Here is a 14,171-nt window from a genome sequence, read left to right on the forward strand (position 1 = left end):
TTGATCTCTACTGGCACGAGGAAAAAATGACAATATAAATTTATTCGTTTTGTAATAAATCTCCCTGATTTTACGTTGGTGATCTGATCTGCCAAAGTAAGTGGGGGCCTGTGATCTACATCTGTATAATACCCCGCATGCCGCAAGGGCGTGTGGCGGAGGGTGTTAGGTCACCACCCGGAAAAAGGAACACAACTACATGTAAAATCAACACACATGGAAAACATTACCTACAGTGGCGTATAAGTTCATGCAAAAACCCTTTCAACCTACACGCAAGCAAATTCAAATACTATCAAATAATAAACAATGGTACCCTAGGATGCAGTAAGGAATTTATCCAATAACGTGCAATTTGATAAGTAGGAAAGCGAAACTCTACTACCACATGGACATGCAACATAAAACGAACTCCTCCCCAAGGAAACAGGTAGTTATTGTGACCCAACGCGGCAGGTAGCTGTAGGGTCCCCCCACGGAGTGAAACAAGGGATGGAAGGGGACCCTAAAAAGATATAAGGTAGAAGAAACAATACTGCAAAGAGCACTACATTATTTAAAGGCATTCCTATGAGGTCATGCGAAAAGAATGGGTTTTGACAACAAAATATGATGATATGTCCTTAGCATCCTTATAAAAGTAACCTTCCTCAAATTTTCGCAGCAAAGTTAATCTGTATTTAAGCCTACGGTCAACTAATGGCTCGCATTCTAATTTTCCAATTCTACCAACACTGCTAACTTGTTCATGACTACTTTTCACAAACATACGTGCTCTACGTTGAACTCAATCTAGTTCCAAAATTAAGCCTGCTTCATGAGAATCCCATCCCTTGAAATAGCTCCATCTCTATCTCCTCTGTCCTTAGGGTATATGCTGCATGTGAACCAAACTTGTGCCTGATGATGCCGCAAATCTGTAAAATGCATCGTATCTTAAAATAAAGTCTGTGGAAAATTACAAACTCATTTAATGTGGACATAAAAAAATTCCACGAAGCAAAGCTTGAAAGTGTAAAGTATACACCTTGGTGAAAGCAAAAATATTTGATATTTTTATTTATTTGTTTGTAGACTAAACCCCAGCGACATCTGAATATGATTAACGTCTTCGTTCGTATTTTAGTTCGCAAATATTCAAGTTATTTTGCACCTGGCTCGTGAATTAAGAATTTGGTGAACTTTTAAGGTCATGAAACGATAGCATGGTTACTAGCTCCTTAGTTTATTCATGAAACATCTCATTTTCCAAAATTTAATCACCAGACGAGTTTCTGATGTCATGTGTGACCAAGAATATTCTCCAGGGATAGAATTGAAAATATTTGGAGTACGTGACCAGAGTTAGATAACCTTGGTCGATCCGCTGACTAACTTCGCTTCGTCCTCCACAAGTTAGGGTATTAAGGCCGCGCTTAGGCAACAGTATTGTTAAAAACCCTTGAACTTCAGCTTTTTTATGTCTCGAAAAAATAAACACTCGAAGCGCTAGATGGAGACTCAGAAATTAGCATTTGAAACTAAACAAATTCGGGTGCCCATATTTTGCTATTATACGATGGATATCAAAATTCACTAATAGAGAGGAATACAATCGCGATGTATTTGCCTATTTCGCAGATTTCAAAAAGGCATTTGATAGAGTGAATTGGGAAAAAAACTCTTGAGTATATTGTAGAAAATTGGAATAGATTGGAGTGACAGGAGGCTAATCCGCAACTTGTACATGTCTCAGACTGTTCGGGTGCGAGTGGGGAACGAAGAGTCCGGATGGGCAGTGTTAGGAAGACCTTTAAGGCATGGTTGTCCACAATCACTTGTGCCAATCAATGTGCATGTGGAGGAAATTATTTAAGAGAACTGTAGGTAGGAATGGAAGTCGGAAGGGAATTCGTAAAATCAGTTAGGCTTGCTGATGACCAAGCTTTATTTTGTCAGTCAGCCAAGAGGTTGCAAGCATTGCTGAGTGAATTGGAAATTCAAGGCGAAAGGTATGGGATGAGAATCAATATAAATATAACAAAGATTTTGCGATTATCCAGAAAGAAAAAGGCTAAGCTAAACATTAAAATAGGACGGCAAAAAGTAGAGCAGGTAGAACAGTTTACGTATCTCGGAAGTGTTTTGGACCAGAATGGTCAACGTACAGGAGGAAAATTACATTAAGCAAAGAAGCTTTCATAAGGACGAATGAATTGATGACAAGAATGTTGAGTAAGGGTGCTAAGAAAGTACAGCTTAAAACGTTGATATGGAGCGTAGTTACGTACGGCGCGGAAACATAGTCATTGAAGTAGGAGGATAGACGTAGATTGGGAGTTTTTGACATGTGTGTGTGGAAAAGGATGGAGAAGGTGAAATGGACCGAAAGGAAAACAAATGAGGAATTGTTAGACATGGTGGGGGAGAGGAGGGGATTGTTTAGAGAAATCATAAGGGGACAGAAGAAATGGATGCAAAGAGTATCCATTGGCAGTGTGGTGTTGGAGACTGTTATAGAGGGGAGAATGTTAGGGAAACGAGGAAGGGGCAGGAATAGGATAGGGATATTAGATGGAGTGAATGGAGGAAGGAAGTATGTACACAGAGATGAAGAGGGACATTGATAGAGTGTAGGATGTTGGGTTGTGTTTTGCCAGGAGAAACAAAATATTTATTTGTTAGTCGTCTCCATTCAAAACCTACGCTAACCGGTAGATTACGTAAAAAATGTATTGAAATACTGTGAAATTGCTGAATGAAGTGTATCAAATCATCATAACTTGATATCAATGGGTTGTTTCCCTCGCGGGCATATGTACACTTGACCTTAATTGGACTGTGCACCAATTTTTCCATTCATACAATCAAACGCTTAGGTCTAAAATGAAGCCATTGAAATAGTCATTACAGATTTTCAAAGTAATATGAATTCGAACAAAAGTATATAAAATGAAGCAAATTCAATCATGTTAAAAAAACCGTTCCACCATGTTGAACTAGATCGTGACGTGAGCTACTTACCGAATCGTGTGAGAGAGTTAAGCTGTTTCTACAGACGTCTATGAGTGCCGAAAATGTTGGAATGAAATGTTTTAAGGCTGTGGACGTGAAACTCCTGACTAGGTCATTATCCATCCGAATACTGTAAATACCATTTCAAGGTGTTTTGTAAAAAAACGATTGTCTTCAAAATATCATAATTAATGCCAAAATTAAAAAATAACACAGGCGTTGGTGGGTCCACGGCACGTGAAAATGATGCACATACCCATAATTCTCTTAAAGAAAGCATTACGAGGAGACAGCAGTTAAGGTTGTGATAAATGCTGTTGAAATGCGACAGTTTTGCACATCTGGCACCATTCTAGGAGACGGGAATGCTCTCAAGAGTACGGGCAAACATTTTCACGGTTATAATTGAGTTGAGGATCGGTGAATCTCAACGTAAGATTGAAAAGAGACGTGGGCGAGGATTATGGGTAAATTGTCATTCCCATTAACATCGGGGAAGGGGTGTTAAAATCATTCCGAACCTTCTTGCATAAAACTTAAACGTTCCTCAATTGAAATAAAAATGTGCTGTTTTATTTGATAATCGCGGAGCTTATTTCCGAGAGAAGGTGGAATTTTTCTACTTTAGAAATAAGGCATTGTGATTCTGAACAAAATTAATTCCGAGTAAAAGCATTTTGAAAACATATAATGTTGTTTTTGTTCATCCTACATCAAATCATACTCAATAAAAACTAAAAAAAAATAGTCGGCCAACGCAAAATTTTGGCTATTTAATACCGTTTGTTCCTTTTGTGATTTCCTTACGAATTTCAAGTGACGTGAACTGTGGGAAAGCCCACGAAAAAGTAAAGGTTAGCGATTTGAACTAGCGGCGAATGATTGTTATCGAGGTACGGTAGCTTAAAAAATACACATCTTCTCACATAAATGTCACATTTGTAGCTTTTTTTCCTGAGCGATTTGAAAATACTAAATTTAATTAATAAAATATAAGATATTTTCCCCACCAAAATTATTTAGAGATCCCAAATATGAATTTCCGTTAAAGACACCCCTAACCATCGGCATCGTCACGAACTAGCCGGCCTCAATGACGGGGGTGTTACCGATGTAGAAGAACGGCCGGCATCAAAGGGGATTCGTACATGCGCTGCAGAAGTTCAAATCGACGGCTTCAAGGTATCATTTGTATCCACTAACTTATCTCATTGACATCAACATAACTACTCTACGCTTCACTAAAAGGTGTGTGGCAGGGGTTGCAAGCGCCAGGTGAGAAGGGTGAGTGATAAGGGAGGATATTGGAGAGGAGGAGAAAAGGGAAATATATTAGTAAAAAATATCTCAAATAGCGTACAAATTTGTATACATGTTGGAGGAGGACTTAATAAAATAAAAATAAGGGTTAATTCTACTTATATATAAGTCATTTGTTATGCGAATAAAGGGAATAAAAATGAACAACTGCCATTTTTACGACAGGCCTCCACCAAAAAAGACAGGTCGTGCAGAATTGAAAAATAAGTGGTGGAAATTCTACTATCACATGGACATGCAACTCATAGCCCCCACCCCCAAAGACACATGCAGGGAATTTGACACACCGCAGCATACATTGGACAGTGTACCACCCTCCCCCTCAGGGAGGGAGAGAGACGAGGGATGGAAGGAGAAGCTTGAAAATAAACAAAGCAGGGAAGCATGATTGTAACCGAGCACTACAGTCATTGAATAGCAGTACCATGCTGTCATGCGGGAAGGGTTTTGACAACAAAACACACGAGGTTAGTGAAAGTGCATGCATTTATGTCGAACTAATTATTCCCTAGACGCTGTGGGTGGTAAGTGGGATTTTTGCTGTATATAACCGTACAGTTGCTATCCTGCATTGTCCGTGGGCAGGAGTCCTTGAGTCTGCTAGTTCTGGTATCTATTTCCCGAATTTTATATACATTATAAAAGCGATCGATGCATGTTGAAGTGGATAAAACGAGACCTCAGCGCTGAAATATACGGATCTGAATTTCTTTAATAAGTTTAATCTAGTGTTAAATCGTCTTTCTTCTAATGATTCCCAACTCAACTCCAGGAGTATTTCAGGAACGCTTTTCGTTTTATAGAAACGGTTCTTAACGTTTAACGTTGAGCCTTGTCAATTTCCCGAATGAAGCCATACAAGAACGTGGTAACAACGTTCCTCGACCTTGGAGTCACTTCTGCCAACAATGTCTCTAAAAATCCCAACTTTTTTTGCTTGCCCGCCTCTCCCGGTGATATTCTCGATGCCTTGTAGTTCTTCATACCACGATTACGTACTCCAAACCGAAGCAGCACACGTGCTCCAAACCACGGAAGAACGGAAAATAAATTCCCGCCCCGCTCGCAGGGGTCTTCCAGCCAGATACCCTTCCTGATGGCGAGAATAACGCCTGGTCTATCGAATTCACGAGAGATCTCCATCCATGTAGTCATCCTCAACGCTGGCGCGCAATCGACCGCGCTGGGCGGCAGCGCGTTCTTCTAGTCGCGGCTAACCATCGCAGGGACGGAAACACATGTAATTTAAAATTTGCAATCGTTAAAAGAAAAAAATAAAATCTCTGCAGCCCAACTCCTTTTTCACTTCCACTTTTCAACAATTCCCGCGCTCGATAAGCTGAAACATTTACACACCTGAAAAGAAATCTCTAACATTCAACACGTCATGGTGGAATATTCCGTAATATTGGGCGGTTCAGCTATTGTTTGGGCCTCTAGGATTGTTTTAATCATGCTATTTAGCAGGAGTGATGCAAAAGTTTGCGTGGTGGAATTAGCTCGCGATGAAGGCAGAGGAACCTATGTTGTTATTTCACATTCAATCGTACTAATCAACCCTCGGGGGAAGTATTTGATGTTAGTGATAATTCATCTGCTGTTGATTTCCAGCATCTGAAAATTGCTCAGTTCTAAAAATGTTTTCGTGGAATTTGTTCTTTTCAGCTTCTAGAAGGGCAAGAACTTGTGTATATCAGCATCAAATATGACTTAGATATGTATTGAAAATGCTAAAAATCTTTTAACTGTAAACATCCTAATGGGTTGAGGACTTCAATAAACCTGCGGGCAGGGATAATTCCCTGATAATTTTCATATGCCGAAGCTCCATTGCAGTTCCAAATTATCGTTTATGTCATCGTAAGGGTATCATCTATTGACTATCCGCACAGCAGTTATCGAGCTGCTAAATTATTTCATGTGACATTGGTATTTCGAAGTTATAATGAACGGCAAGACCTGGAAATAACATTTCTTATAAATTCGTCATAGGATCTAAATTTTTATTCCGTGGAGAAAATTTCACCTTTGAAACTTTTTTCATGAACAAACATAGTAACACCCGTAACTGCGAGTGGGAAAGAGCCTGTGGCATCCGTAGATATTACTCTGCTCATTCACTACTTTTCAACAGAAGATTTTTTGTTTCTCTCAATATTTTCGTATATTTTTATCCATAAAAAATGATTTTCGTTAAATAGATAACTTTAATACAATGAGCCTTTTATATGACCTTTCGTTATTAATGAACCTGATATTTATTCTGCACTATTTTAATAAGAAATTTGACGAATTGGCTTGACTCTACAATGACTACCTTTAAGGAAAAACATTCGATTTTTTTAATTAATTAATTTTTTATTTAAGAATGTATTGTTGTTTAGGTAATTGTCCTGGTGGCAACGGTCAAGTCTGATCAAAGATACCTCTTACAATGATCATACGTACACACGCACTAGAAAAACGGATAGGAGACAAAATATTCTTACATACAATGACACTTAATATGCAATTGCAACCGGTGGCATGGTGGCGCCTGATTTTGCTCGTTGTCTGATCGAAGGATCCTGGGATTACATCCCAAGAGATGCATTTGAACAACCCCATCTGAAAGCCGAGCATAGGGATTGTCTGGATACACGAACCTTAATGAGAAACCTCAGGTGCCACAGCGTAAGGAACTGGTTCCCCCATTCTAAATGTACTCCATGAGCCTAAGGGCTTTATTTAATTCGGGGCGAGCTTAAGTGACACCTATTAAAAATAATCCTCAGGTTGATTACTGCGTGGCGCAGCCTTCTCAGGAAATCCCTGGTGCCCCATGCGAGGGTACGAAGTCGAGAGTTAATTAGTGTATATGGTATACAAGACAATCGGGATCTCTCCGGCTTGAAGTCTGTCCCGCACTTAATGTCATGGAATTGCCGCTCGGATTATATTCAAGAGCGCTTCAGGGGATGAATCAAGAAGAAAGAATATCTAGTACGGGAAAGGGCCGTTCAACGAAAGGCGCATAGGTCACGGCTTAAACGCCACATCCGACGGACCGCGAGTGGAGCCTTCTCGTAGCACGCGGAGAGGGAAGGGCCGAGACTACTACTTCCTCCATGCATCTGCATTCTGCTTTGCTGGTCCCTTCTAGGTTTTGTTTTCAGGGGTGATGGCACATACATAAGCCATTATTTGCCTTCAAGACGTACCACTAAATGATTAGGAACTAGTCGAGACGCTATGCACTTATACAAAGGAAGTACTGGGGTTAAGGCTTCGGAGATATTGGTGTGGGGGAGAATAGAAAAATAAAATAGGCGAAAGGAAACCAGACAAAGGAGAGGGGAGTTGTTGTTTCAAAGTAGTACAGGACCTGTTCCAAAAGTACTGGGACTGAGGCGATTAAAAAACTTATTGCCAGAATTAATAAATCCACTCCAAAGTCCTCGAAGTAGCGCCCTTGTGCCTCTTAAACACCGCCAGCCTGCCGGCTGGTTTTCCACACTTCGTACTCTTTATTGAAGGCGGCGCTCGAAATGCTATTAAGCCCCCTCGTCACGGCCTGTTGTAACGCTTCCATCGAGCCGTGGTGACGTCCTTTCAGCACGGATTTGAGGCGGCAGAAGAGGAAGAAGTCTGGTGGGATGTTGCCTACAAAATTTGGATCCTCACATGGTCGAGAAGAGATTGTCGGCTCTTGGCAGATCCGCGAGCGAGTTTCCTTTTGTTAGACCGAGAGCATTCGCGGAACCAACTTGGCACACACCCTTCTCATGCCCATGTTAAATATAGATGTACTATATGTGGGCTGATATTAATTTCCATTTGGCTATTTGGCGGAGACTTTATGGACATTTTTCGGCAAATAGGACTTTATGAATGCATTAGGTGGTAATAATACATCAGAGGGAACTTGATTAATATGTCTTTATGGAAAGAACTTCAATCACCATATGTCATAACACCAAATTGACACACCGAATCCACCCGGAACAGAAATTCAAAAATTGATATCATTAAATCCATCACTATCCTTTCCCCATTTGAAACAATTTTTATTATTAATAAACAGAAATAAACCTCCTTTCTATTTAAAAAAATAACGCATACATTTATTGCTCCAACAAATTCAAAATTTTAAAAATCTATCTCTTGTGTCAAATATGGTGCTCTACCCTTTAGAAATCTGGTAGATAACAAATTAAATACAATGAAACGAGACTGGACAAATAAATCACCAGCTCCCCATCAGATTCTAGCATTTGGCACACGCCAAATAAAATCGACCAGAAATATCCAGCCATCCATCCATCGCCAACCATCTAATAGAGATCAACCACTCAATTTCTTCCGTCGACTGACATTTCTTAAAATATACACATAACCATCTCCTTGGTTCCTACGAATGCATGTTCATCCAACATTTGTTTAAATTCTGACATGGGCCTCATCGTCCCCCTCCTTTTCCAATCATCCCCACAAAATAAACACACCCTTTCCTCGCATTATATTAGCTTCTTCCTATCCTTTATTTCCCACCATCCGTGGTGAGGTCATTCTACAAAGTCCGTCCCAAAGGTAGTATAACTTATTTTTTCCCGATAGGCGGATGGACGGGCGGCGGTTCTTTTGGCTGGGTTCGAGGGAGGGGAGTCTTATGAAAGGCAGTTAGCTCCAAGCCTTTGCGGAGTGCTAATCATCGTTCATTTGCGAAATCTATACAACGTCACATCGTCACGCTCCGTCATGAACCAGTTATTGGAACAGCGCTACATCAAATTTGGCGTGGAACTAGGAAAAACCGGGAAAGAGACTCATGATATGCTCAAGGCAACTTATAGCGATTAGACCACGGGAAGAGTGGGTATTTTTGAGTGGCACAAGTTGTTTCGGGAGGGTAGAGAAGATGTTGAAGCCGCCGAACTTTCAGGGCGCCCTTTGACCTCAGAAAGGGACGAAAATCTTGCAATAGTGAGGGCTTTGATGGGCAGGAATTGAAGATTAAGTGTTCGCATAGTTTGTGATGAACTTGGAATCCCTAAAAGTGATGCGCATCGACTTGTGACTGAAAACATGAGCATGACAAAGGTGTGCGCAAAGTTGGTTCCGCGAATGCTCTCGGTCTAACAAAAGGAAACTCGCTCGCGGATCTGCCAAGAGCCGACAATGTGAGGAGCCAAATTTTGTCGGCAATGCCCCACCAGACTTCTTCCTCTTCCCCCGCCTCAAATTCGTACTGAAAAAACGTCACCACGGCCCGGTGTAAACGTTACAACAGGCCGTGACGAGGAAGCTTAGGAGCAGAATTTCGGGCGCCTCCTCCTAGGAGGCGTTCGAGGCGTGGAAACCCGCTGGCCGCGGTGTGTGGGCGCACAAGGGTACTAATTGAAGAACTTTTGAGTTAATGTATTAAATATGGCAATAAATGTTTTTTAATTGACTAATTCCTTCTAGTTTTGGGACAGGCATTGCACAATCATTCTTCCCTGATGTACTGTAGATTGCTTTACAAACGAAATAGCGTCGCGGCTCTCTTTTTCCCCTCTGCTCTACCTTCCTCTGATCTTTCCTCAAATAACCTTTGCCCCTTCCCTTACATGCTTTTAACCACATTACATATATTCCTTCGTCGGTGATCACCCGCCATCCCGTGTCGCTAGGTTCGCGCACGTTAAAACGCCACCAACACCCGGATGGTCCCACGGGTGCCAATTGTCCATGGATTCTCCATGCAAGAGATCGAGCACCCTGAGTTGCCATTTCTCCCTCTTCGATCCTCACCACCCGCCATTCAAACCATCGTCCCTCTCCACTTCACTGCCGTTGCTGGTCACCGTCAGCATTCTCGAAAACCGTCTCAGTAATCTCATTCATTTGCGGACATTAACCGAACTTCTTTTGATATTTAGTTAGTAATATATTTTGGAAGACCTCTCGGCTATTGTAACAATTGGAGAAATAATTAAAAAACTGCGACGAAGACTAAAAATTATTCTGTAGGCTGCTTCGATAGCAACAATGGTTTTATCTTTCGCGGAAAACATTTAAAAATTAAATCTCTGTTTGACAGCCTCTCAATTCTATGTTCCATATCCATTTCGGATCCCAATTGTAATGAGTGCTTTATAACGTACTGTTGACATCCTCAGGAAAGATGTCTTATTCAAAATTTTATGATAAATGTTGCCTTCTGTTCGCGAATATTCCAGACCTTGTTTTTTAATTACATAATATCTCCTGAGTTTTCATAACTCCTTGTTTTTTATTTGCGATTCCTCCTTGAGGCATATCTACGAATACACAAGTCAAGGAATCAATCGTAGGGATCGATCGTCTGCATATGTCTCGTAAATGTGAGTAAAAAGGAGAAAACTGCTGCAATTCTTCCTTAAATAAACATTTTTTCTTAGTGTCTCATAAAAAAAGAAGCATGTAAGTTAAGTGATGGGTTTATTGCATCGGAAAACTATTATGAATTATAATCGCTGCTGATAGTTCCGTTTAAATATGTTATATATGGTTTATGGTTTCAAATATGTTTTATATGGTTTCAACCTAAACTTTTTGAGTATCTAATACTGCAGGTACGTCCTGAGTTTCAGTAAAACTTTTGGAAAAGTCTTCAATATTAAATACGTAACTCTTCTAAATTAATGTTCTCAAGTTCCAAAGAAACTGCGGGAGATGCCGCAATAGTAACTTTTAACAGACTCATCCGCTAATGCGCATTTCAAAGCAACAATTCCAGAGTTAAATGGGACGCCTCGATAGCTTAACTGGCTAAAGCACTCGACCGGACATTGAGGGTTCCGGGTTCCTGATCAAGGCGAATGATTTTTACACTCTGAAATTGTTGCAATGTATTATTCTCAACTCTGAGAGCATTGATTTAGCTTGCCTGAATTTTCTTGCGCGGTTTTAGGGGAGTGCGATACGATGTGTATCAACTGTGATATTTAATGCATGTTACGTACAATATCTTACTTCAAAATGGAATCTGCATTTACATAGTACCCCGCAAACCGCCGTAAAGGGCGTGTGGCGAGAGGTGTTAAGTCACCACCCATAATTAAGAATGAAATCGCATGCAAAACCCTCAATTTCGTTTCATATATTCAATTCATTTTTGATATATATGGCGGATTTTCTCTGAACTTTATCTGATTATTTTTGCCAAACTTTCTCCCAAAGATCCCAAATACTTGCGGCACATTCCAAACGATGTAAATGCATGTCCTTAGGATCCGTAAATCCCTTTTTATTATTTTCCTAAGGATTCACTCCTTCTCGAATGCTCGTCCACATGATATGATATTTACCTTTCTTCAAGGGTTCCCCAACTCCGCGCCGTGACGCCCCAGCAGGTCGATAAAAAACCGAAAAGGAAATTTCATCCATGAAACGATGACCTTTGATTTTTTAATTGCCTTAATTCCCCTCCTCCTGCTCTTTACATGGTATATCCTTAACTAATAATTTAGCAAATTCCAAAGAAACTGCGGGAGATGCCGCAACAGTAACTTTTAACGGAGTCATCCGCTAATGTGCATTTCAATGCAACAATTTCAGAGTGTAAAAATCATTCGCCTTGACTGGGATTCGAACCCAGATCCCTCAATATTAATTAATTAAAAAAAAAATTTCAGAGTTTAAGAGGACGCCTCGGTAGCTTAAGTGGCTAAAGCACTCGACCGGATATTGAGGGGTCTGGGTTCGAATCCCAGTAAAGGCGAATGATTTTTACACTCTGAAATTGTTGCATCATAATAATATAGCGATTTTCTCTTAAACATTTCCATAAATCAGTAACTCATACCACATTGGTTTGATGCTCTCTTATATTTATTGCAGGATCATTAATATTTTAATTCCCGGAAATATTTAAATAAGTAAACGGAAACTTTTAAACTCTTTTTTCCTAGTTTTTTGTTTCTAAATGCTTTGTTTTCAAAGTGTTTAATGGGCGAAGTACGCACGAGAACACTTGTTTAAGCTTGAAGGAACCAGTGCTTAAGACCCTACTCTCAAGTCAAGTGCCCATTGCGTGTATTATGCGAAATTGGTTTTGATGGGGGGAGTTACCGAAATTTTATGGTGATATAATCATTTCATATTAACCCATTTTCATTTAATTGGCATTCGATTGCTAAGTGTTGGCAAATCATCGTAGAACTTCTGTGTAACCGTTGATTGAAAGGGTGATATTGTTATGTTGTTGACATGTTGTTGACATAGGTTGACAAAGATATTTTTCAGTGGTATCCCGATTTATACTTGAGGTGCTTTGTGGAGAGCACTTTGAGTGAGTAAGCCGTCCGTCGAATGGGACGTTAAGCTGCGGATCCCTTAGCGCCTTTCGTTAAGAGAGGGCTAATGCCGACGCCGGATTTATCTCCACCCTTCATCCTTTCCTGCCCATCCCTAATGGCGCAAATGACCTCAGCAGGCAGTGGCCTCCCCTAATAACTACAGACTGCTAACGAAGCATTGAGCTGAGAACCCCTGACCCAGTTGGAAGGGATTTTCTGAAAAAAAAGCTTAAGGAAAGAGCGTGAGGAAATAAGAATTCGGATAATTTTTCATTAAAAGAATTCTTCTTTAGAAATGACAAGCTTCTGACCACGATTGATTGAAACGTCAATTGAGAACTAATTAGAGTTGTTCTTGATTCTTTTTGGGCGAAGTTTTGCGAGTTTGGCGTCGCTGACTTCAAGGTAGAGTCCACCACATCGCAAAGAGAAATATTCCAGCCTAGAGGGATGTTTAGTAGGTAAATGCTTTCCATCTCCAGCGGTGTTAATTCGAGAACTTTGAATACAATATGCAAATATTAAATTTATTGAGGACTCTTTGTTTAATGTTGGCATATTCTGGCATTTTTAAAGACAACAAACGCAAAGTTTTGCACAACACTAACGGACGAACTTGATGGACGGCATCTCGCTTCTGCGTGATGCCATGCTTGAGTTACTCGGGGAGGTTTTTTGCGGTTTGGGAGCGCTTGCGTTGGCTGCATCGGCCGAAGCATGAAGGGGATGAAGCAATGTCTTGTGAGTCTTGCGATGACGGAAGTTTGTTTTAGATAGTGATAAAATGAATAAGGAAACTATTCGGTTATGATGTTAGGCGCTGTAATCTACGAAAACCGATGTAGAAGGAACTAGGGAAAGGCAAGAGGAGGAGGAGTTTAGGGGGCATGGCGTTGCACGGAGCAGCTGTTTGAAGACAGCAACTGGTAGAGTAGAAGAATGGGTGGTTACAAAAGCAAGCCTCCAATACAAACCAAATAGAAAATATTACTAGACTTGACCCGGGCATGATCAGGGTATAAAATATGAAGTAGAGGGTTCAGTGCTAACCATGGCCGATCAAGTTAAATATTTGGGGGTTGTTCTAACACCACGCTTTTCATGGGGAGCACGTATCAGGACGATATGCGGATACCCTTTAAAGAAACTCGGCTTTCGTTAAACGGGTGGTGGGGGAAATGTAATGAGAAAGTAAAAGAAAAGTTTTATTTTGCTCTAGTTAGGCCTCATTTGGAATATACCGTAAGTATTTGGGATCATTGGGAGAAAGTTTGGCAAAAGGAATTAGATGAGGTCTAGAGAAAATCCTCCAGATTCGTGAAATATTGTTACAAGTATAATAAAAAGACGACTTTGACAGGCCTTTTAGGGGAATCAGGCTTGGAGCAAATATAAATGCGAAGAGAACAAGCGAGACTGAGGCTTTTAGAAAGGTTCAGACCAAAGTAGTTTAACAATGAAACTAAAGGAATTATTTAGGCCCGACACTCTTGTGGTAGATCAAACCACAAAGATAAGATAAGGAGGATAGACTCCAGGACAAATAGATACAAATAC

Source organism: Hetaerina americana, unplaced genomic scaffold (genome assembly GCF_022747635.1).
Source record: "Hetaerina americana unplaced genomic scaffold, ioHetAmer1.1.p SCAF_9, whole genome shotgun sequence".
NCBI lineage: Eukaryota > Metazoa > Arthropoda > Insecta > Odonata > Calopterygidae > Hetaerina > Hetaerina americana.